Below are 26,964 nucleotides of genomic sequence, written 5' to 3' on the forward strand. Positions count from 1 at the left end.
TAGTAATTGATTTGTTAAAAGCTGTGCAACTTTCTTAGTAATCAGTAAAACCATAAGTCAATTTGATTACACATCTTAATGTTGGTACACGCCTTGAACATAATTATGATTTTCATATGTTTTACAAACAACATTGTCAAATATCTAATGGCATATGTTGTTTTGTCTTTTTTAGTTCAGAATTATAAATCGCATTTCGTTGATAAAATCAATTGGGATTTTCTCTCCGAAAATTACCGAGTAATCAAGAAGAAAGATCTAGGAAAAAGGTTTAGGAAATTGACATATAAAAGATATAACAGTTGTTTATAGTTATGTGGCTTTGCCCAAGCAATTGTTAAAACGGCTATAAAATTACGTGGCGATCCGATATTGTGCATAAATCGCATCAATTCCTAAGAACAGATGTATTAAGAGAAAGCAAGCATCGTGTATATAAAAAATAGATAGTCCTTTTATGTTTGATCGTTATCTTTGCTTTGTCATAAAAAAGGGCTAACGATAATTCTGTGTTATTTATAGCATTTCTTGTTAGTCTTCTTAAAGAAATACCACGCCATTAAATATCCTAGATATTATGTAGGATATTAAGGCAGAATAGATATTCTAGTGTGATATTGGACGATATAATTTTTCTTTATTGTTATTAGGACGAAATTCGGTTATGCACTCATTGCAAAGATGATCTTTTTATGGATACTGTGATGATTAACCAGCAAATATATGTTACGACAAAAAGGAGAGCGATTTCCAACCTCAACAGTGTAATACCTATGGTCTATCTTAGCAATTGGTATAAATTTTGTTATGCAATGAATATGTTTTTGGAACTGCTTTTGCTGTTTTGGCATAATTATATTCTACGATACGATAATCTGCTCTTTGCAGCTTATAATGGTTTAAGAGTCATCTATACACAATTGAAAAATGGTTCGTGGATTCTGAAGATGATGCAAAAAGTTTTTTACATATATGAAAATACATGTATAGTGTTTAACAATTTTGTTTAAATTTTTCAAGAGTTACTTTACTACAAATGCATAAAAACTAAAAATAAGTTGAGAAGGTTAATGCACTTACGCTTGAGTTTAGAAAACAGAGTTTTGTATTCTATACCCGATCTCCTACTTAAAACACAATTTGTGTATTCACCCTCTCAATTGCAACTGCTCAAAAATTTGACCTTAAACGTTTGTTATATATTATCTGACAAAATATATTTAAATCAATTAAAAGGGCAATCGAAGAGAAAAAAAAATGACCATAAAACTGCGAATTAAAACAGTTGAAAGTGCTCGCTTCATGCACTCCTAAGGGTTAATACTTTCTTTTGTTTCTATAAATCACCTTGTCAAAGAATACCGCAATCTGTCTGTTATCATCTTAACCTGAAGCCAGAAAATGAAGACATTTCAAGGATATCAGCCGGAAAGCTCGACAACTTAAGTATACAGCTGTTAAAAATCGATAACTCAACTTTCACTTAAGAAATGAAAAAAACATTTATGTCAAATTTAATCAAGAATGGTTCGGTTTTAGGTAGTTTTTATATATACCTTACGCTTTTAGACGAAAACATTTGTACATTTTTTAGATAATAGTCGCTCGTACATGTATAATTTTAAAAAGATTAATCTTTTCATGGGATTGCTCATCGGAATAATAACCTAATTTTTATGATTCTTGTCCAACTAGAATCCGCCACACAAGGCGTCATCATCTTGTTTTAATTTCCCCACAAAATTGCTGGATTTCTTGGGCATTAACACAAAATCTGTTTAACTATATACACTGACGTTTCATTTGTAACGCTAAATTGAGGCATTCAAAGAAAGAAAAGTTTTTTCTCTCTAGTGGATAATATAATTTTTGTAAGTTTTAAATAAAGAATTATCTGTTTATCTTTAATCTTTATTCAAATAGGAAACGCAGTTGGCATGTAATTTCTGATTTACATCTCTAGACTTTTGGGTGGTCGGGTAGCAAGTATCCACCTAATTGCTTACTCAGTTAATAAAACTGGAATCTTAAGATAATCGACACCTTTTCTGGCAGTAGCTTTTCATACAAAACCTGTTAAGTTTGTTCTAATCTTAAGTCAATTAATTTTCTTCGATATCTTCGTTTGTCCCTGTTGGGAATTAATGAACGGTTGCTTTTGAAATATCCTTTGATTTTACTGAGACTATGTCTGTTGATGGAATGATATCGAACCACGGTTGGGGAGAAACATGAAAAGGCGGATTTTGTGTTCTTTATTCTTGGTCTGAATCGTTATTTCGGAGGAACAATGAAGAAACTGTACCAATTAAGCTACAGTCAGACCCTTCAATACAATTCAATCAGCTGCCCACTCGTCGTTATTGCAGTAAGAGAAACCCATTTTCTCCTTAGCATATATTTACGTATTTCAATATGGCGTTTGCCGTAATTATTTTCACTTTGAATTGAAATTTCGTTAACAACGTGTCTTTCGTCCATAAGCAAGGTTATCTTCGGAATCAATCGGATGTTTTTGTATAATATCATCGTTTCCGTGGGGCAATTATTCGAAACGTGTTGGTGGAAAAATTGCAAAAATGAGTCTTAATACTTCCTAATACTTCTTTGATTTATTTCAATAGGAAATATTTTATCGATAGCTCTATTACAAACATTACTGAAACATTTCCCGCCGCAAATTCTCTTATAATAAAACCTAATCGGAAGTAGAATTTCATTAGGAAGAATAAAAACTCATTTGATTCCCTTTTTGATCCCATTTTGCACGATCGCTATGATTATCCACTTGCTTATTTGTCCGGTGACCTAATATCACGACAAAAGAAAATGTGGATATTTTGTACATTGATAGCGGCGTTGCTAGGAAATCTATAACGAGGCGGAAGTGCTCCTACACACGGGCATGCATCGTGGCTTCCGGTTACCGCTGACTGGCGATTGCCTACCACGATAAGACACGAATAGGTTTTAAAAGACGCAATGGATCGTTCAAGCCATAGTTTGAAGTTTGAATACAACAACTCTCTGTAGTAAAAACTGTGCAATTTTAATCATTCATTTGGTATGTATTCAATTGGTTTTCTGCAATTAAAAACTTTTACAAAACACATTTACATCATGTGTTGCACTTCAATATTTTTAAATTTTTAGTTCCATTATTACAATCATCACAATTTTTTAAGGGAGCACGTTTTTAACAAAATCAGCAGTTGCAACATTGAATTAAAAAAAGTACTTTTAAATTATTTAACACCAACAAGGTTTTTTTAGTTTTTAAGTTAGTTTTACGTTAACTAAGAAGAATTCTAATCGTACAAAAATAGGTTTAAATCAAACGAGGATCAATTTATACATACATAAACACTGCATGGTGATATTTTATTGAATCCTCATGATTTGCAAAAAAAAAAAAAAAATAGGTTATGGCAGTTGCTCATAGCTCTTTTCTCAAATGTTTATGATAAAAGCTCAGTTTTGACTATCGATTACATTATTGCTTTAAGGTAATAGTGATTTTTTCCTGGTGTCATTTTGACTCTCATTTACTATGTGATGCAAATTAATCTAACGTCTACATCCTTGTTGCTACAACCAGTTTTTCTTTAGCCACAAATCCTAAAATCGCAAACGATGCCGAATATAAAGAGAAATATAATGAAGTTAATTTGCTTCTTCACAAGACCTTTGTTTCTAAATCCTATGTTAATGGTTCCGTAACATAAAATGGCTGTCGAAAGAACAAGAAACAAAATCCACAGACATAAACGTTGCGTAATAAATAATGACACGAAAACTGTTTTACCCATCCGGGCTTTTTTAAAGACGCTACAAAATTCCCCATCATCATCATTATCTGCTCTTGAATCATGTCAATTTTCAGGGGATTAAATACAAAGACCTTGCTAACTGTTATATTAATGTGGTGCGTTCGTAATGAGACTGCTACAATTAACAATCTCTTTTGGATATCCGGCCTTGGAAAGTTGAAGTAAGTACACTGTGTGCTCTGTAGGCTGCCTAAACAACAAAGACAGTGTTCCAGACAGATTTTTTTAATGTTGAACTATATTAAGAATATTTAACAAGATCTACCGTTTTGTCAAATATAACAAAGCTTATTATATAATATACTATGTACAAAATGTATCTGGAAAGAATGGGTTATCTTAAGTCTTAGTCTTGCAGTTCGTTTCGTAGCGTTTTTCTTATACTAGTATTTATTTTACTTTTTGGCTTTAATGTTCATTGTGTTGAATCTGTAAATCAAAACCACCACTATAAATCTATTTACTAATCTTGATCGTATCAATGTTTTGGTTCTTAAGTATTCTAACGGAATGTTTTATTATTCTAACATTGTAAATGATTCTTCTTTCAAGGATTAGGTTAACCATTCAAGACAAACAGAAACATTGCAACATAAACAGTCGATTATCACACATTAATGAGTTTAAGTTGTAAGTGTAAATATTTATTATCAACATAATTGGTTTCTTTCCTAACTTTATTTTGTATCGTTTATAAATGTTTATAATAAACCCGATTGCTCTTAATTGCTTTTCCTTCATTTTATTTCGCAGGGGTTGGATTGATATTTTCGTATGTAGGACACATTGCGAGTGCCATCCTTGATACGTTCACGTATCCTCTTATTACGTTTCCATCAAAATGCAGAAATATCGTACAATATTCTAGCAAGAGACAGATACATCTTGATTTGGTGTCAATATGAACAATTTGCCGCAAGTTATTGCATCAAATATTGCATCAAAATGGAGCTATCTTATATTCAATATTACAAGCAGATTTATATGACATCTGAACTTTTATTAATCTTCACTTTCGATGTTCTTACTGCGATCTAAAGCCAAATTAAAGCACAACTCTTTGAAGAGTATTCTCTGTTTTTTTTATCGGAAGGACGGTCTATAGCCATGATGCTATCGAGTAGTATTAAGCAGAGCTAAGCCTATAATCTGAACAATATTGAAGGAATAAATACATGATATATAACACTGTAACTAGTTTGACCTCAACGAAAAACATAGAGAGACTGTATTTTGATTAGTCTGAACCAATGACATGAGAGAGAGAGAAAGAGAGAGAGAGTGTGTTTTATAAAAGAATATCTTCCAGATTTCCGCCCATTAACTAACGTTGTCCAACCTCCTCGTGCTATCAACAGTGGCTGAGAACACGACGGATAAGCCATCCAGCTGCTTAGCACAAAAAACACTCACAATTGATAGGGCACGCCAAATCGTAACCTTACATAAATCAAACAAAATACTGAAAGGAATGCAGCGCTTTCTAATCGTTTTATTTGCAAAATAAGTAAAGACTTCTATATACTTTGTTTTTAGCAAAGAAAGCTGTTCAAAGGACAATTTACAAAGTAAGTACAAAAAAACCTAAATAACATAAGGAGATCGAATAACATAGATGCGTTTTAAATTATATGAACTAGAGAGAGAGAGAGAGAGAGAGAGAGTCAATGAATTAATCATTTTTCGGACAATTTTGTTTCTCACATGTCCCTGAAATAGGCCAGGTGAAGCGTTTACACGAAATATCGTGCATAAAAGTTTGCACACAGATTATTCATAAATTCCGTCTTCATATATATTTAAATAAAAATCTTTCTATGCTAATAAATATGAAAAATATGTGATTCTTTATACATTTACGTAAGATGTCTTGGGTAACATTATAATTTTACCATTATTTATTGTTCGGGTATTGAATGTATCCAAATAAAAAGAACTTACCAGTATGTCTCACTGCTTCCCTCTTCCCTATCCTCCCTAATATCTCCACTCAATGAGTGCGATGCAACACTAATGAAACTTTGAGTCAATTTTCTCTCCCTCATAAACTACTTTCTGTCAATCACTTCCCCCACTTTCGACGGTACAACAGCTAAATAAATCTTGTCGAGTGTCTTCAAACTCGTGACAAATTATATTATAACGTTCTATAAGCAATAGAAAACAGTGAATTGTAAATACATACAGACGAAAGCAATGAAGAAGGTTGAAGTGGGAGCCATTGACAGAACTGTTTAATTAAACCCCCTTTTGTAACGCTGTAAGCCTTTAAATGTGTTTACAAGCAGTTATAAGTGATTGGAATATTGATTGGCCGACCTGCTTGATTCAACGGTAGCGGGGATGAGAATCCGCCAAGATCCTTTCGTTTTATAGATCAACCCTTTTCTTGTCCACGTGGTTTGCGGTTGAATTGCATTGTTTAACTTTGATCAGATAGGGAACGGTGCAAGAGCTTTAGTAAAATAAATACACACATACACGGCCAATCAATCGGGCCCTGTGGCGATTAATTGACAAAGGATCAAAACTCACACAGATTTCCGTATCGAACGCTCTCCGGAGGGAGGACACAAGAGATGAAACGTTTGCCTATTATATTTTTTTCAAGATCAATTAATGAAAAATACCTTCATAAAACGGACAGAAATCGACATCATCAATAGAATTTCCCCTGTAATCAATTTTTATGACACAGTTTACTTTCTCAAAATTTTCAATTCAAAGAGAGTTTTGATTCTTCATTAGACGTTAGCAGACTCTACCCGAGGACGTCGTTTTTCACGGGGATTTATTTTAATCACAGTTAATAGAAATAAGGAAACACGGAATAAAGGGAACACTAGCTCCGTTAAATCACGCACTCAGCGGCGATGCGGCAAATTTTTGCGCTGAAATTACGGCAATTTCTTTGATTTGGTTATTATTCACGTTATTTTTAGCGACATGTCTCAGGATGCTATAATTGAATTTTGCCGTGTTAGCGAAATATTCCATTTCAAGTAGCAAGTGCTCAGTTCCACCTTGCCTTAAAAAGATTTATTGATCATGTGTATCATTTTTCACATTTATAAATAAATATTCATTCAAAATGTTTTAAAGATAACGTAACATGAGAAACCCTTCCCCTTGAGTATATGCCATTTCTAAATATTCTATGAGGTTTAAAAAAGGATGAACGAACAACTTAAATGCCTCCAAAACACTATTAAAAACATTAATAGGTTTGAAAAAAATTTAAACAGCGAATCATGTTTCTAGTTTCCTTTTTTCCCTTGAGATTTTTTTATTTCATTTTTCATACCACTTATCACAAACTATTATACAATCAAAGTTATTTTATTTCAAATAATTTGTATACAGTATCTCGTTGACTTGCTTTAAAGTGAAAAAAACAAATAAAAATTCCGGGTTGAATCAAGGTTGAGACAAATTGTGTTCTTTGTTTAAAAAAATACAACAAATATTTGCTGACAAACTGGTATCCCAATTGCATGAATCTGAATCGGCCGACGCGGGACTTCCTTTTTTCCCAATCACACAAGATAAATTCCCGATAAAAGCAAATACATGTTGCATCTCTCATTTTCCCCCTTAACACCAACCATGGAGCTTCAAGATTACCATGGTCCGACATCGATAGTATGTGCGCCACTTCCTAGTGCTCGCCGAACAAAGTCTCTATTCGCTAATTTTGTCAACTGTAATGGAACACTAAAGGCCTATATTGCCTTTCATGATGAGTCAACAAATAGTTATTCTTAAACAATACGGAAAAGATTGAATCAAAATATATGTAACCTTAACATCTACAGCGTTATCGATGCAGTTGCCAAATAAAAAAGCAAAAAAAAAAAATAAATTTGCTTTTTCATCGATGTAAGTGAAAAGACAAAGAAGCATTTTTAGAGCGGGACAATAGATAGGGAGCAATATTGATTACTTTGAATATATTTATTCAATATTAAATCACAAATGATAAATATTCATTAATTGTTTATTTGTCGTCCCTTTGGTGTTTTCAGCCATTCTGACCTCATATGTTATTCATGACGTTTTCTTAGAAATCAAAGTATAACCACTTTTTTCTTGGGGGAGGAGGTGGGGGCGGGGGTTGTCTCTTGGTGTGACGAAATGATACCCAGTTTGGTCATGAGAATTTACAGGTTATGCGGATGACCGGTATCTCCAGTATCAAAGCAAGCACCAGCAAGATAAAACAAGTCCGTCACTACCACTACAAGCAAAGAGCAACGGTTTGACGCGTTGTATAGACACTCGACGGATGAAAACAACCAAACAATCAATCAAATATTACAAAGACTAGTTTTTGATATAAAATATACATGATATCTTATCAATTCATAATTATATTAAGATATACATCCACCACGCGTACCAAAGTAATTCAACATGAATCAAGAAACTCCATTTATGCATGTGATTCTGAATGCGATTCATAAAATATTCCGGTTATTTGTTTATTTTGAATTCTTACATTTCAAAACGTACAATGTAGATATACACTTCATTTAGATTATAATAATGTTCATGCAATTTACTACACCCTACTGAACTAGACAATACTGTGTACTTTATATAGACTTTAAGAGTAAAGGGTTATTTTCCTCATGCCCTTTTAAAAATATCTATGACATTCATCATTGATCCGGGTTATCTCGTTTAAGTTTACAATGCTTCCTACAGTCATACTCGTATGAACCACAAAAGAATGTTAGGAATTACTGCTGATGCATAGGTGATAATTTTCAGGAAAGAATAAAAAGGTTTACTGACGGTTACAAAATGGTAACATTTCAACCTCACAGAAAATGTAGCCAGTACAACTAATTTTTGACATCAGATAGTTTGATTCCTTTTATTGAAGTAGTAATTGTTTGATGTTTGGTGGAAATGAAATTAAGGAATACAGTATGGTTCACTTTGAAAGTTCACTAAATCGAGCATCCGAAGCTTTTAATGGTGCTTTCATGTGAAACATCATGTAAGATTAAAGACGAAATACGAGCCTTTTACACGCTAGGAATTTTTTCTCTCCAAGTTTTGATGTTCAAGGTTGTCCCTGCTCATTTTTCAAAAGTCGAATATTTCCGGATCAATGATGAATGTCATCCAACTTCTGCTACGATCGCCCATACCCCCCCCCCCCAATCTTCCGTGTAAAACACTATAGAAACTATTTTGTTATTATAAGTTTCTGCATCGTCGGATACCCACGGGTGATCGCGTCTTTTACCTTTCTTCTGGAACCTTCTACGTGTACTTTTGAATGCATTTTTCGGCCCTTTTTTTCAAATCACAGGTGTCAGATCACATACTGGTGTCCTCACAGATGTTAATGATGCAGCGCTTGCAGTCTTAAGTGATCTTGTGTGGGTTATATCAAGGACTTCAAATCAAATAAATAAATAAAGTAACAGGAAGATAAATAACACAAGAATATGTTTTATATTTAAGTCTGCCATCTTAAGTGCGGAAAGTTTAAATAACACAGATATATCATGATAATTTATCGAGTTCTCATCCTTTTTCCACACATATCAAGCATTGCACAAGAAATGTATAGTTTTGGCAGAAATATTTATAGATCATTCATTCTGTAAAAAAATAATAATATATAATTTCTAGTTTAAACGAGCAGTCAAAGAAATAAAAATGAGATGGTGTATCTGATAGCTTTATATATAAAATGAAAAAATAGGCATTGACCATGTGCATAAGATGGCTGGATATTACATGTAACTTCTGGAAACGATATACTCTCTGACTTATTTAGATGAGCTTTGAAAACATTTTTATCACAATTTATTATCCTCTCGCGCAACTTGTTGCGAAGGGGATATAGCATCGCTGCTGTGCGCGCGCGCGTGTGTGTGTGTGTTCAGCTTGGAAGCAAGTTTAAAAGAAAACCCTTGCACGGATATTAACAAACTTCGCACACTTATTTGACATAGTAAAAGGACAGACCCTGTTATTTTCCAAGTCAATTAGTTGAGTACTTTTTAATATATCGTTAAAATTACACAGGTTTAAACAGAAATTTTATGTACGACTTGACAATAACCACTTCCGCTTCACTTCTGTGAAACCAAAGTGAAAGTAAGCAGTTCAAATCAACAACTTGATATTTTTTGGATTTAGATTTAGTACAGGTAAAGAAAAAGTAGTTTTTGTTGTAATGGAGGGTAAGTAGAATGTTGTCTCATCATTTACATTTAACATTAACTATAAATTCCTTAAAAATGCATCCCTTACACAATAATTCATGTCGCGAGGGGATGCTCCTCCTAGCGATGACCTAAGGCTTGTTTAATTTCATTTAAAACATTTGTACAACTACTTTAGGAAAATCATTTAAAACTAAACAGCAGATAGAATAAAGGTGATGATATGTTGTCCTACTAGTAGCTGATGGCGCGTCGGGAAAAATTGCTACATCACACACACCGCCGTCTCGTTCAGTCGCTGTTATAACATGCTTTTTCTGTTAAACAACACGTCTTTGCGCTCAGTGGTCCGTTGCGCTAATGCACCGACCCTCAACAAGCCATCACGTTACGAAAACAAGATCGTGACAGCATGACGGCGTTTTGGTGTGACATTATTTTCATTTGAGAAGTGGGCAGGCCTAGCCTATGCCTATCCGCTCCTCAGAAGAGAATAGTGTGGCATCTGAAAATATTAGCGTTACGTACGGCGTATCGTTCAAAAGGGCATGATCACGATTTTGGTTAAATATTTGGATTTTTAATTTTTTTTATTATAATGCTCTTGTAATGTATTTCTGACTAATGATCAACCCAATTTTTAGTGTCATTCGTAGAGTTATAAGCAAGATACTAAGCTCGTGATTCTTTGTTATGTAAACAAGGCTCGTGCCATGTTTTTGGTTACTATTGGTTTAATATAAATTCCATTCAATGTTTGACCGAAATCGTGAACATGCCCCTTTAATGTTGTGTTAGCACGATAGGTTTTTAGCGTGTTGTACGTTGGTAGATTTTTCTCAAAGCGCTGTTTAATGTTTGCAATACACAATCTGAACAACAGTTTTTTAATAAATCAATTAATTACTTGATGTTTGTTTAGATAAATCCGGACCTTTACTCTATTTGCACTCAATAACGAAACCACTCCCAATCTTAATAGTCCCAAGTGTCAAATAAAGAGCGCAGGCGCAAACACCAGCCATGTTTCGGCAGTGAAACGAAACAAAGCTATACTTTGAATAGAAACTTTGTCTCATACCAGAACTGGATTTGAGATTTGGTGATCGTTGACAAATCTATTGAAGAATCAGTAAGTATATATGATGAAATAAACAACAAAAGAACGGACAAATAATTTTTTTTACATAAAATGATAATTCTTGGATTTTCTTATTCTTCTCCAGATCCATTTACATGAAGATGTAAATATCTATCGTCAACATATATCTCTTTTAAATCGCTGGGATTTTGAGAGACATGTGCCAGCTGATAGATATTCAAAGAGTGTACATGTAAGATAAATATGTCATCTATTCTTGGGAGCAAAAGACTGTGGAAAAGAAATACTCACTCAGTTGAATCAGATAACAGATTTTACCCACGCATCTGCGATGACAGCCAAGCTTTATATATGAATTTTATCGTTAATGTGCAAGTTTTTGTATCCACACCTACACATGCCATTGCTTCTGTTCTTATAAATTTAACCTTCACAAATTTAAAGTCATTCAATTAAAGAGTTTACTACTTTTTTTTTAGTTCTTATTTTTTCATTAGAATTTAAGTTTACAAAATAAGAACATTTGGTGTTTGGCCATGCTCGGTGTAGTTATCAAATAGTGTTAAACTCTTTACTTATAATTAAACGACACAGCATACAATTATATGATGTACTTGTCATACAAACCTATTATATACTTGTCATACAATACATCTTCAAAGTAGTGAAACATATTATTACAAGGTACATGTGTTACGAAAATTAAGCATGAAAAACCAAGGCAATGGAAATTACAAAGAAGTTTTAAAATATGACATAGAAAATAGTTTGAAAAATTGATATGCATCTTTTGTTTTTGTAATGCATGTTCATCCAAAAACATGACATAAAATCAAATTATAATATCTCTTTAACGGATTTCTGGATGAACACATCTTATCAATTTAAGTCTAAATTATTCAAAAGATATTTTAAGGCTGTTTTTTTTATTGCTAGCGATTGATTCTGCTTTATTTGCTGATCGCATGATTAGTACCCATAACAAAACAATGAACTGAGTAGTAAAAGTCTCCACTCAGTTATTCATAAAACGAGCAGATGAAAACACGAGCCAAAGAAGTTCAGACTTTTAGTGCCGACAAAGGCATCTTGTCAGTTTGATAATTTTTAGCACACTGGCATTCCATTGCTTATATGCGATTTTGTATTTTATAATACGGTCGGGCTGATTTAGTTTAAGAAATTTAACACGACACATTCTCCAAACGTATTCATAATGTAGAAAAAAATTGAAAAAGATGATATTCAACAACAGTACTTCAGAACAATGCAAATCTAAATTCAAAATGCAATTCAGTTATCCAAATTCAAAATTCAGAAAGGAAACAGACTTCAAGTTGGCAGCTCATCATTTCCAATAAATACAATTCAATTCGACATTTTGAAAAAGCAAAGAAACTAAAATTGGCAGCTTATCATTTCCAATAAATAATTATCATAACCGTATTATCAATACGCTAGATTTAAATACAGTAGACAGTTGATTGTGTGCTGAAGCCATTTTAAAGGATATCAAAAGTAAAATTTTGAGAAATTATCCGTTTATTAGTGTGTCACATTTTGCCACAAAAAATAATTAACACTATTCAGGGTCAACATTTTTAAACATGATAACCCCTTTTGAAGATAAGTTTTGAATACATCGTTAGGTTTGTCAGTAGTCGAGTTGACCACACGTTGCATGAATACTAATACCCAGATGAGAATTACCCTTTATACATGTACATGTATAGACTTCACGAACAGTTCAGCCAATACGATTGCATGATATGGTGGATGGCAAAGGTCCGGAATAATGATGTGAAAAATCGCCCATCCAATACCTAGATGAAGGAGTCATTTCCTTTATTTAGCTATACTGATATTTCATGCTGTCCCGAGTTAAAGAAACAACCAGTTTAGTCGTTTCCACAACCAATGTACGGGTATTTATCAGATGTTTTTAATTCTGCTATCAATTATATAAATATGTAACATTGTGTTACATCATTGAGAACAAGTTTCTTGGTCTTACCAAATATACACAGCTTGTTACTGCTGGGTTAGTATACATAACAGTTCTATTCCATCACTGATAACCCAGAAAATGTGGCTTGTATGCATCGTAAAAGCTGTTGAGGTTAGACTACCGTAGAGATACAGTCAACTGCTACACATTTGACATTAATCGTTATTAATTGAGATGAAAAGAAACATCAATTTGATGTTATTTGCCAGGCTGTCGGATTTTATAACCTTGCAAGGAGTTCGATTGTTTCGTGATCATGGTAAGACGTCCAGAAGTTACATGCATACAAAAAATTGTTACATTGCATACCTAATTTGAAGGAGTTGACCCTTTTCTAAAAATGACATGAAATGCAACAATAAAATAGTATCTTATATTGTTTATGCTTCATATGTCTCTGTATATGTTTTCATAATTTTGCGTCATTGTTGAGAATGTTTCATATACAGATAGCCACATCCGTGAGACAACCTATGGTCAGAAGGTACTAAAACAACAAATTTTCTGAATTTTGATGACTGCACTTTCACTCTGCACTTTCATTGTTAAAAGCAAAATTGGAGGGGAAAATATTAACAGATGGCTTTAAACAAAAATTGCTTTTTATTATACCAACTCTAAGCACGAAACACTATAGAGAAATCTAGAGATCTCAAGTTACATATTGCAAAGTAATGACCATTTTGTATCTACACAGCGGTCTTAATTGGCGGTCAATAGCATTGATTACATCCCCTCACTTAATACTTTTCACGGTAAAATACACTAAAACGGACGTTAAAGCGTACCTTACAATTTTTCGCTATTGTTTATCAGAAAGTCTTCATTGATAGTTGTTCAAACAAACGCAAAGCATCAGTTGCATGCTTCGTTCCATAAAATCGGACAAGGTTTCATGCAATCATACTCTAGCATACCTATAAACGAAATTAGCTATTTTCATTGCACTGTGTGTCACGAAAATATTTACGTTCATTTCTTCAGTGTTTGATACCATATCCATTGAGGTTCTAGAGCAAATAAATGCATGCAAACAATAAATAACGGATCTTCCAGTTGGATAATGCATGAACAAAGAACGAAAGGAATAAATCAATAAAAATAGAAAACTAAATTGATTATTAGATTGATTATCACAATGAAATGATTGTATTAAAGTTAAAATATTAGTCAAATGTAGGATGCATGCATAAAACTTCATTAGGCAGAAAACCTTGGATGGCTTCCTATATTTAAATTGAATTTGCTCTGACAGAATTTTGAATTATCTTTGTTTCTCTCTGTAATTCATAAACTCCTTTGGTTATATTAAACGCATGATTGTACATGTATCTATTCCAGTCTAATGAGATTTGTTGTGCAAACTTAATGCCAGTTGTCATAAACCAGTACTGGAGACCAATCTGTGATGGAAGGGGTTTTATTGAAGGCATCAACAAATTCAATTTTTCCAAAGACCTATGCTGAATAGGAACCAAACCAGCTATCATCATGCAGACAAAAAACCGTTTGAAGCCCGATCTTGTTAAGGAGTGAGTCTCTAAAAGAGAAAAAAATTCCGACTGTGTCGTCATCACCGTCAGGAAATGCCGATGGATTTTGCGACATAATCCTCCCAGCCCCAGAGACCGATTATTTATTGAGTTGTGCTCAGATAATGATAGTGTTTAAAGCCCCTTGCCTATCATGGTCGAGGACAGATTAGGAGAACTAACCATTCAACCTGATAAACGATTCATTCTGTTGTTGTACAGTTTGATATAGATCGAGATGCTGTAATCACAACATACATATTCAATTTTTGGCTAATCAGAGTTTCTAGAATTTCAGCCAAAATTGCATTCTTAATATACATTGAGGGTTTTTTTTTAAATTATTTTACTGAGAGTACTTGATTTTGTAGATTTAGATTTACAGTATTTTAATCATGATTTTAAAAAAGATTACATAAGACTCTGATTAAACTTTTACCTAACGTCGAGTTCTCTTTGCCAACACTGTGATGCTTTTGCTTTCATCATAGTACCCTTGTGCATCAAGTTATTGCAATCAACTTTACCTAGCTCTCTAAAACGCCGATCAATTATAGTTGCACAGCACAACAATTAAAGAAAGATAAGGTATGAATAAATAGTACGTCAGCATTCTTTGAGAAAGACCTGTTTATGTGTATTTTCTGATTTTGTAGTTATAGAAGTCCCATCGTTTGTCCAATTAATGGAGTTGGAAAGCACTTGTCATTCATTGACTGATAAACAGGAACATGTATCTCTTCAGTCAGAGAATAAAATGATAGTGTTATGCAATCAGTAATTTGACATAGACAAAAAAAGAACTTAATTTAAAGCACAAAGATACATTGTTTTCAATTCCTAGGCAGAATGTCTTCTGAAATCTAATACTTTTAATGAAATATGGAAATTGAAGGCATTTCTAGATCCTAGAAACATTCCCATTGGCGTCCCTGGGCGTAAAACTTTCGAACGGCATGCATTAAATACAATATCAAATTTTATGAGACGTTCGCAAAACATTCCCCGATGTTAAACACGAAAATTGCAACATAAATCGGAAACATTTTGTCTTCTATTGCTGGTTTCTGTAATTATATTCATGTCATGCAGTGCTATGTAATTCGTCCAAAAATGTCAAAACTCAGCGAATGGATGGAAAGGGAAAGTTATTCCTTTTTCGCTATGGGTGTAATCATTCAAAATTACGAACAGCTTTTATTTCATAAATTATTTATTAGAAACAAAATCCTACCCACCAGCAAAGCTTTGATATTGAAACATTCTGAATATGGGCCCGGAAGTCTGATAGAATTACTAATACTCGAACCTTTATCGATTGAAATAAAAGTCGTGTTTTATGTTTGATGTGTCGTATCATCAATGAAATATAATCATTTTGTACCCCAATTTTACTGGTTCAGCCCTTCATTACTTTCTCATAAGGCTGGATAAATCGTTTACTTATTCACATGCACGATGGATAGGGTCTCTGTTAGTCCTTTAACAGACTTTGAAACTACATGTACACCCAACACGTGCAGTTTTAATGTAAAACCGATATACAATAAGGTTTGGTGAGCAAAAGGCAGCTGGCATGTAATATTGCATACTCTGTCAAAAACTCTCTTGAAAGTCATTCAGTAATTTGTATATTTTTTTAATTTGATACATATTCATTAACTTCATGTAATTTGATTTTTTATTAACTTGAATTTACTACTGTACATGTACGGTGCTATCAGATCTACTAATATGACCACCACAAAAACTTGACCAATAAATGAAATTGTAGTAATTTCATTTGCTGTCCTAAAAAATTATTATATTGATTTAAAAAAATTATTAAATGTAATTTATGAGATCTTATATATTTAGAAAAAAAATCTCAAAAGCCTGGATCTACAGAAAATTCATTAAAACAAACTGGAATTTGTTTTCGATGGAGGTGAATCAAAACAAACGGACGCCTGATGTGTTATACATGTAAATAAAGATTATCTAATTGCAGGTTGAAACTCAAAGGCTAGTTGTATCAAATCTAAGCAGACCACACAGGTTAAAGTGTGAAAAGCCGATGATGTTTATCCTCCGAGTTCTTTGTTAATTATTCCCCCTAAATTTAAAGAGAATATAGATATGAAATGCCAAAAAGCCGCCATCAGAGATACACTCAAACCAGATTTACGATCGTCAGAAGCCGTATGCCTTTCTCTATAAATCTCCAGGAACTATTCACGGAGAGTTATAAATAAGACGCAAGAAATGTAAAGGGCGGAACGGGCCCCGCGCAACAGTTATATAGCACAGTAGGTAGAATAGTTCTAATTTGAGTGATTTATTAAGTAGAGGTAAAGGCACACATTACTGAACCCTAAAGAATAACACTGACAGATCGTTAATACTCTAAGACTTAGCGATGTTTGAGAAAGGTTGGTGCTTCTTATCTTTCCCATTTAATACAATGTACTAAAATTCATAGTCTAAAAAAATTAAGACTTGCTAATATTACATGAATATATGCGACAACCTGTCGCCACAAGACATTATTTGAATACATGTATCTAACACGTGGTTTGTTGGACCAACCAATCATAGCGCTCGATTAACTTAATGTCAGATATTGTATCATATTCCGCTTATCAAAAACCAAATACAGATAATCTTTACAACTTGTCATTTTTGAAAGATATTAATTGCTAAGGATCTGATACTCTGATGCAATAGGTTATGCCAATATGGCCTCCTGCCACCCGAGCCCTGAAGATAAATCAGAAATCTGAGAATCAGTTGTGATAGGAATTTTACTTGGTTCAGCAAACTTTTAAATTATGTAGGCTTCCGTGTTGTCAGTGTTTTTAAACAATCTTGCTTCAATCGAAAACATATCTTGATTAAATATTCCCAGACGAAAAAACACCGATGTTTATGAACAAACACATTCTTGGATTCTTTTTTAAGAAAGATTTAAGCAGTTCAAAATCAAATTGATTCATCATTTTATTTTAAAAAATAAATTTAATGTTATAGTTAAATGATGCATTGCTCCATAATTACGATTGTATATTGATGTACATAACCAACATTATACAATTCAATAAAATTTTTGTAAAATCCACCATCACATCAAAATTAAAAACACTGATAGATGTTTGAATAACAGAAGTAGTTTTTGTAATTTTTTAAAGGATGTTATTGTGTGCTTTAAATTGACGATTTTTCTCTACAGAAAAATTCCGCCTTTTCTCTTTTATAACTATGATAGCTTAAATTTATACTACAGTGTATTTTGCCGTTAAATATTTTTTATATAAACCAAAATGCAAATCTAAGCATTCAATTTTTTTTTTAAATCATTGGAAGGAATATTACTCTGAACCAAAATCTGATTTGAACTTTTAAAATATCGTCTCCTGTTACCAGTTCTATTTTTATATATCTGAACATTATATCGCTGAAGCAACAAATCATCAGAGGTATGATTATATTTAACAATCTATCAATATTTTTATGATATCCTCTTTGCTTGTTTAATGATTAAGCCTTCAATTATTAGTTATGCATGTGTTTTCTGAAATAAAAAAAAATGTGTTTACCGAAACACAACAAATGCACTTATCGGGATGCCTTTTGTTCCAATGCTGACATTGCAATAATTTTACAAAATAGTCTTCAATCAATTTTGCAAGAAAGTTAGTATTTTCTAACTTTCTTTTAGTTAAACTGTAAGACCTTACTGTTTCTGCTGATTTCTATTTCTATTTTCTTACAAACCTATATATCGGACTTTTTCTTTGGACTCATCACAATAAAGGCCGTGATATCAGCAACTTTGTTTTTAAATAAAACTGAGGCTTTTTTAAAAATAAAACTGAGGCTTTTTAGGATGTTCGAATAATTTTACCACTCTCGTATAGCACCAATACTTATGTTCCGTCGACTATAGCTTGGTAATGTGTTTTATTCACATATAATTTAGATTCAAACTTGTTTATGTCCTATATTTCTTATTAGCCTAAGAACAAACTTTCAACAAATGACTTAAAACATTCACGGTTCCCAATAATTACGGTATGCTAGTGCTAATGTTGCATTTTTGCACCCGTCTAAGGTGCAGTTTCCAACATTATATGTCATATGAAAGACTACTACCTAAAGTTATATTACCACCTTTGTTTTTACCTGACAGGTGAGAGTCCACTTGCAGCGTTTGATTCAAAGAAATACATACTACATAATATACTTTTAACGTTGGTGTAATGCAACTATCCATTGAATGAATTTCTTATTCCAGGGAATCCGCATTTCGTTTTAAAAGCATTGTAATTTATTTTTTTTAAAAGTAAAGAATAAATTCAAAGTGAAACACAAACCTCAGCTGAGATATCTCATGTTTAAATTCATAGCGCTATACAGCGACTAAAAGAAAATTATTATAATTAAAGCTGCACATTCTATAAAATAACAGCAATTTATAGATTGTTTCTTCGTATCAAAGCGACGACTTTTCGTTGGTGTATCATTCTATTAGTCATTTTATCGGCCATTTATTAGCCGTGAACACCGATTGCATAAGCAAATACGCGTAATAGAATTATCCGACATTGTTTCGAAGTGTTCCAATGTTTATCACAGTATCTGACAATTTTCTATGCGTTGTTCAAAAGTGCGGGGTGTTTCAATGTAGAATAAAAGCCATTTCGATGAAAAGTCATTGAACTGTATACATGTTTGTGACACTTTTTATGCTATTGCAGTCATTTACAAATATTTGGATCTCTCTGCACTCCGTGTTTGGCAAGAGGTGCAATTTTCCACCAATAAATATGCATCTTTTATTTACTGTTGATCATGAATTTTACTTCGACGACACGAAATACGTGTACCCTGACTGAAGTGTTAATGATATCCTGTCTGACTTACCATTTTCAAAGTTCATTACCATTAATGTTATCGAATTCTTGTAAGCAAAACCTACCAGTCGAGGATAAAGTCGGGCAGGTTAAAAGCCGTGCAGACAAAACTATATTTTGTAAAAGGACATTATGGGATCATTTTTAATTAATTGATAAGACAGGCAACTGATGACAAAGATAAGACGGCGTTTACCTGCATCCATTTAAAGTCTACTGACTCATAGGTTCTCGGCATACACGTACTGACTATTTTTATGGTATACAATAAGTTCTTTACGTTATAAATAATACAATACATACAATATATATTTCTACTATTTACTTAATGTAAATATGGCATGTAAGTCATGGTTTTTTTTTTCAAAAGACAAATATTTTATCAAACCAACCTGTTTAATTGAAAGTACTATCGACACATCACATTTATGAATTTTTAAAACGCAATCGATCGGCAACGTTGGTTTGAAAAGACCATCAAGAAATAGCAAAACATTGAAGACTCAAATTCCATCAACCCATTTGTGCTGCCTTTTTACTCGTCATGCAAGATGCATTATAAGTACCATAAAAGAAATGGAAATTGTGCCATTTCTCAGATATCCGATTAATTGTCTCTTTTTTTTGCCATCCTTGATGGTGAAAAAACAAAATTAGCATGCAAATGGGGCTTCTTACGAACACAGTATCTTGACAAGGATGGTTTATTTGTGGCGCCAACAGTGGCCTACATATATTAGTCATAAACAGTGAACATTTACTAAACTTGTTTCTTTTTAAATCTGTTTTTTTCTTCTTGTCGATATGAAGGTTTTGGTATTCCATTATGGAATGCCAATATCTTTATATCAACAAGAAAAAAACCCCATATGGACCATAACATACATCGTCATTATTTAGTTGGTTATGTCTGTTAATGTACTCTCCGACTTGATTAATACTTATCTGCAGGTTATTTTACAAGACCTGATGTTTAATATAAATCCAAAAAGAAAGGACGGCACAAAGGAGTTAAGATGCCTTGAAACATATCTTTCTTTAACAGTTTTGCATATTTGAACATTGGGGACATTGCAGTTTTGTCCTGTCCTTCAATCTCACAGTAAAAAAGCATTAATTTATTCTGCTATAATTTATAAAAATAAACAGTAGCAGGTCAACTTTTTAGGTCTGGAATGCAAATTTAAATGTAAATCAGATTATTAGACTCAAAACCGCTTTCCCAGCGCTTTGAAAGTTTTCAACGTAAATAACAACAAACGTGTACATAATCATCGCGAGGACCGATAAATAAACTTTAAACATAGCTATATATATTGTTGTTAGCCATATACTGATAAAATGGAAGGGAACCATAGAGTCTTTATAGTTGTTCTTTTTTTAAACGACTCGTTTTTTAATACTTATCAGGTTTGTCCTTAAATATAAATCTTCTACCGATTTTTTCGAAACTTATTTAGCGCATAAAACGTCAATTGGGGATGCCGGTAGGGGACATATAATGGGTATGCAATACTCTCTGAATGCTTGTTGTCGATAGCCTCTTTTATCTTTTTAACTTAAACAGATCGCTAGTGTGTAGAATTTTTTTGTACCAAAAAAGGAAGAAAAACTCGAAAAAGATAAATAATGCATTGTTTTTTTTTTTAGTTATTCACCAATCTTCTTTAAACAACATATTTGACGATAAAATATAAAATGGGATAGCATTTTCTTCTAGTTGATTCTGTTTCAGAAATTTAATCATTTTATTACATTGTAGTATGACCATGTCACATAATGCAATTATCTCATGATACATCGATATACATTCATTTAATTGACATGTAAAAGATAAATAGGTTCAATACTAAAAAGAGGAACATTATTGGATAGACAATGTCTTCCAGTTCTTTCTCAAACCGATATGCAGATATAATTATAATCCTCTAGCCAGATGGGTATCGCTATGGGGACATGAGACAAGTAGCTAGTAATCCAAATTCAAAAAAGCTGCCAAGATCAAAATTCAAACGGACTTTGTAATTGCAGACATCAGCGAGATCAAACAATATGTAGTTAAACCACGATCAGGGAAAATATATAGAATGTCAAAACAAACTTCAAAAGTTACGTCTCTTAGAGGATATCACGTTTTGTTCTTAGATACTCTAGCTTTAAAGCCATAGTTTCGAGTTTAATTGCCTTTAAAAACAAAGGTTTTCCCCGTTTTAAGATCATTTTGCCATAAGGTCTCATTTATTGTTAATCAGAACTTCCTTGTATGATGAAACCTAGCTCCCTTTACCAAGCCAGCAAATTGAACTAATTGCTTTAATGCATGTATAAAGTCTCTTTTAGCATCTTCGTCTTAAATTAACAAAGACAAGGAATTTCCAAGTTTATGTCACTCTAATGATAACATTGTACTGTCCTTTTCAACCGTCTTCCGTTAACAAGAAATTTGTTAAGTCATCACAATTTTACAACTTTTTCGTGTTTAGTAAGTTTAAATTTCTGTTTACTTTTGTTAAATGTAGTGTAATTATACAAGATCCATGTACAGAATGATATGTTTAGTTTCCGTTCTGAACGTTGTACCAAAAAAACCCGAAAAGCAAGTGTGTAATGTTTACACCTCTAATCTGTTCTATTTTGTGAGGTACACACTTAAAGAGTATCAACAACTTTTATTCAAAGTATTCAAAAAAATATAAGATATGGAATCTAGTTTCTTCATATCTAAATTCTTCGTTTGGCCTCGGATAGAAACATCAAAAATTAAAATATTTCGGTTTATAAAATTAATGTATAAAGCGCTCTGAATCAGTGCTACTCATTCATTTAGTTTGCATGTTGTCTTGTTATAGAATAAAATTATTTAAAGAAGACATAAAACATTCTATCAAAACATGGATATTTTGAATAAAAATAAACGCATATTTCACTAAACGATTAATGTCGTGTAAACAAATGTATTAATATGCAATCCTGATGATTCGCCAAAGCGTTACTTAAGATGAATCGAAGTCCTCAAAGTATTGAGAGTACTAAAAGTCAATTTTCATTTAATGCAATTGTACACTTTTTGACACAAAAAATAACAAATTCACATTTTTATTTATGATCCTAATAATAGTAGTTCTTTTTTAAAATGCAAGCATTTAATGAGTTTTTGCCCAATTTTTATTTAATCAAACATACCATTATTACAACAAGAGGAAAATATTTGCTAGTCATACCGTCAAATGTTGGTTTTTTTTTCAGTATATGCAATTTAAATGCAAATACACGACGCATTACAAACAAGCTTTCTTACCGCTTTCCAGTACTATCAGTACTTTGATTTCTTATGCTGCAATGATTATAAGGTACCTCACTACACCTATACTTTAACGTTATAAGACACATCACAAGATGGCGATTAAAATATTTCGCTAAATTGTTTGTATCAATCGATTTGTTTGTATATCTACACATGCAGTTCAATGGGTAAGTACCGGGCTTGTGAACAGCAGATCATGAGTTCCGGGATCCAATCTTAACATCTTATCAATCCTACTTTCTATCATATACAAGCAATCTTCTGCTGATCAGAGAAACTGTTTGAAGGTGTAGTAAGCCATCTTAAATAAAACCACCTTGAAAATTTCCGCGTTTTCATTCTTGAATTATAGTTCAGAGGCTTATTGATAATGTTCTTGGCATCAAAATGATACTAGCAACATCAACGTTTTTGGGATTGCTTTACGCAACGTTTGAATACTAGAAAATCATAATTGTTTTTCGCAATATTTGAGCAAATCATTATTTTTTAGGTGCCATGTTGGAATAAACGTTTCGCAATTAAATTTTGTAAGGTTGTTTGATAAATATGAATTCTTGATTTCAATTTTTAAAATCAAAATAATAAAGGAAAAACGTTGACATAGAGGTGATATTTTCACGTCAGTTCAATCAATCTCTCTCTCTCTCTCTCTCTCTCTCTCTCTCTCTCTCTCTCTCTCTCTGTTTTCGTAAGCAAAATGTGGCAGTCCACAATGACCTCGAATGTTTTTAAGTATCGTAATACGTAATATTTGTTTGCAATTCACATTTCAAATCTATCTAAAAATGTCAAATTAAATTGTCGGTATTAATTGAAATTGTATTGATTAAAGGCAAAAAATGTGTTATTAAGTAACCATGAATTTCATTTCTGTCTCATTTCCCATGACAATTCCTCAAGCTTAATTCACATTGTGCTAAATTGATTGTGAAACGCGCATAAACATTTTGACACAAAAAACTTCTTTTTTTCAAACTACCAACGGAATGTGAAATTAACGTTATCTCTGTTAAGTAACACAAAATTATAAAACATGATGTCTAGGATGAGAACCTTTTATGTCGTTAAAAATCTTACTTACAAATATAACATGTTGGTATATTATATGCATGTGTACAACAAAATCAACAGTTTAGTTTTCAGGGGCGGATCCAGGGTTTGAAGTTAGAGGGGACGCAAGTTTTAGGCAGGGGGTCTGGAGGCCGCGTTGAATCCCCTAGTCGGTCCAGGGCAAAGCCTTGGTGGGGGTCCAGGGGGCAAAACCACCGAAAACATCTGGGTTCCAGAGATTTTGTAGGGTAAAAATGATGTTTTCAAATTAAGACTTTTTAAATATTCTTTCTCGTGATTGTAGCTAATATAGTGCATTGTATAACCTCAAAGGTGGCCGACTGGTCGCATTTGAACCCAAGGAAAGCGGAACTATGACGTACGTTACAATACTGCACCCACGGGTTTTCTTCATTCTACACCGTTGAAATCAGTTTAATGAAGAAACATCCCATGAGTTTCCAAAAAGTTGATAAAATACTCGCAAGTTGTACATTTTTTTTTGCCAGAGGGAGTATGATTTAACTTTAAATTGACAATTTTAAGGGGGAGGTGGGTATGATTTTGTGCAATTGCTTTATAACTGTACAGTTGCTTTTTTCAAACTGATTAATGTACAAGAATACATCAGATAATAGGATCGTCATATACTGTGGAATCATTGAATTTCATGGTGGCTAAATTTTTGTGGATTTCGTGGATACCTCTCATCCACGAATTAACAATCTCCACGAATGAATAAATTTGGGTTTTAAAATCATACATGTACTTCCTTTTGTAAGTATAAGAGGATACTCGAAATTACGTCTTCACGAACCTGTGAATTTTAAGCAATCCACGAAAATTGGTCACAACGAATTCTTACGATTCCACAGCAATGTTTAAACTTCTGCTCAGTGTTCAATTACATGCAAAAAATAGGTATATGGTGGTTTTGTGTTTTGATACGAACAAAGGGATTTTATTTGGAAACTATCAACCAGAGCAGACTACTGTTTTAATTACATAATAATGACCAAACGGCGATAAACAGACCTCTGCATGTTAATTTTGTACTGTGTTGTATAGAGTAATGTATGTACATAATGCTTAAAAACCGTAAAAAGACTTAGACTTACCCTTTCAAATGCTGTCCCAAAATATACACTTTTAGCATGAGATCAGCTTTGAACATACATGTAATTCGCACGGAGGCGTGACTATATAGAGCGTTGTTTTGTTTTTGTTTTTTGTTTGCTTTTTCCTATCTGCGGATACACCACTTTACTAACGGATGTACCGGACCACTGGAGAAAACTCGTTTCTCAATCTGACGCAATCTTAAAGGCGGGAAATGCAGCTGCTGTGTATATCTACTTTCCATGGAGACATCGCACTGTGATTCAGTGATGGTCAAAGTAGCTAATTGTCCCCGCCACATCCGCTCTCTCTTTTCTGGCTTTGAAATTCGTACTTTTCCTTGTTATTTAACAGCTTCAGTTCTTTCAAACCACAAAACAATCAAAGACTTTGATCATCAAAGACTTTCACGAACACAGAGTTTTATGTTTATCCAAAATGGTCCTATCCCAACTTTCAGAATTTCAGTGTTCCTCCGAAAAGAACAGTCATTTCAAATGTATCGATATTATTCGGTTCTTGTAGCTATCACAATCGCGAGGAATCTAATTTATATTCAAAAGAGTATGCGGAAATGTCTGATTAATCTCCTATATAACCCTTTAGTTCACCGTTTTTCGGAATCGAGCGAAAAGAAAATAAAGAAATCATGAATATTTGGCACTGTTGCTATATAATAGCCCCTACGCACGGGACAAAGAGTAACAAAAATTACACACACTAATGTTTCACTTTGAGATGACTTCTGGAGTTTGTGAGCATTCTCGCTGATTTTTTGTCATCAGCTTCTATGTTTTTCCGCTATTTCGATTTCCCACAGGTCCCAAACCCCGAACATTCCCATACGTTTTGCTAATGTAATTCATCATTTGAATGATCTGTGAAGGACTTTCATTCAATGCTTGTAGTGTCTGGCCTTCAGAGATTCGCATGATTTGATTTTCATGTCTCATAAACTGCAAGTACTTGTTGAATATCAATTTAAATATCATGATATTCTCTAAATATGTCATTTTTATTGACTTGTCAATATCATGCAGCATTGACTTACGATGTTAATGGATCTCCGAAAAAAAACCCAGCTTATCAGGGGAACATTACAATGAAACGCAAACATTTACAATGGGCCCTTGAAAATGCTGGCAACTTTTATATTAATTTTATCTAACAGAATAATTCATCAGTATAAAATATTGATATGATGCTTAGACCCGCACAATAAATTTTGATCAATTGTTTTGCAGGAAAGAGAAAACAATTAAATGAAGCTGTAACTGAGAAGTAGTTGACAATGTATTGAAATCAGATGACTTTCGAACACATATAAATGAAAAAGTTAAAAACCAACCAGACACGTGCACGCCTACGTTATGTTAAGAATCATTTTGCTAGATTGCAGTTCTTTCTTGAAGTGATATCAGATGCTAATGTGAATACATCTACATACATGTAACTGTGAAAGTCCAGATGCAAATTAAGTCTCTCTCTCTCTCTCTCTCTCTCTCTCTCTCTCTCTCTCTCTCTCTCTCTCTCTCTTAAGAATTACAACTGTTCCCCAACATTCTAAGTGACCAATTATTATTATTATAATATCTCTTGGATCTCTTAGATCAACAGACAGTTGAGCTACTCATATTTCGTACCTAAAAATCGTTTAATCCATAGATATATCAACATCATATAAAAGCATATGAGCCTCGCCCTTCGAGCTCGGTCCATTTACCATTCTGTGAAGGCTATATTTCTGTGGGTCGACCTCATAAAAGGGCTATATCAATATAATTACATTCAACAGTTTTTGGTTAAATAAAATACAGATTTTTTTTTTACTTTTCTTTTATATATTATATGAAAAAGGTTCCAATGAAAGTATTTTGAATATTTCAATAAGGAAGCTCTATTTCGATTTTTTTTTTGTTACATGTACCGCCACTAA

The 26,964-nt window shown here is 33.0% G+C and overlaps 1 protein-coding gene and 1 long non-coding RNA gene across 3 annotated transcripts in view; one reads left to right on the plus strand and one right to left on the minus strand.

Annotated features, from left to right (window-relative positions):
* Positions 1-25,531, minus strand: part of LOC105342097 (sex peptide receptor) — a 43,194-nt gene extending 17,663 nt beyond the window's left edge. Inside the window, exon 1 of one of the 2 annotated variants that reach the window (XM_034472836.2) lies at positions 25,028-25,531. The gene's annotated coding sequence lies outside the window, so the exon portion shown is untranslated. Of the gene's footprint in view, positions 1-5,771; positions 6,158-25,027 lie in introns of those variants that run through there. The other variant, XM_011448959.4, reaches the window with a different exon arrangement.
* On the plus strand, positions 3,840-4,876 carry LOC105342096 (uncharacterized). Its single transcript, XR_902454.4, has 3 exons — positions 3,840-3,991; positions 4,383-4,460; positions 4,584-4,876. It is a non-coding gene; the product is annotated as an uncharacterized lncRNA (long non-coding RNA).
* Positions 25,532-26,964: the final 1,433 nt, after the last annotated feature.

The sequence above is a fragment of the Magallana gigas genome, chromosome 8 (assembly GCF_963853765.1).
Source record: "Magallana gigas chromosome 8, xbMagGiga1.1, whole genome shotgun sequence".
NCBI lineage: Eukaryota > Metazoa > Mollusca > Bivalvia > Ostreida > Ostreidae > Magallana > Magallana gigas.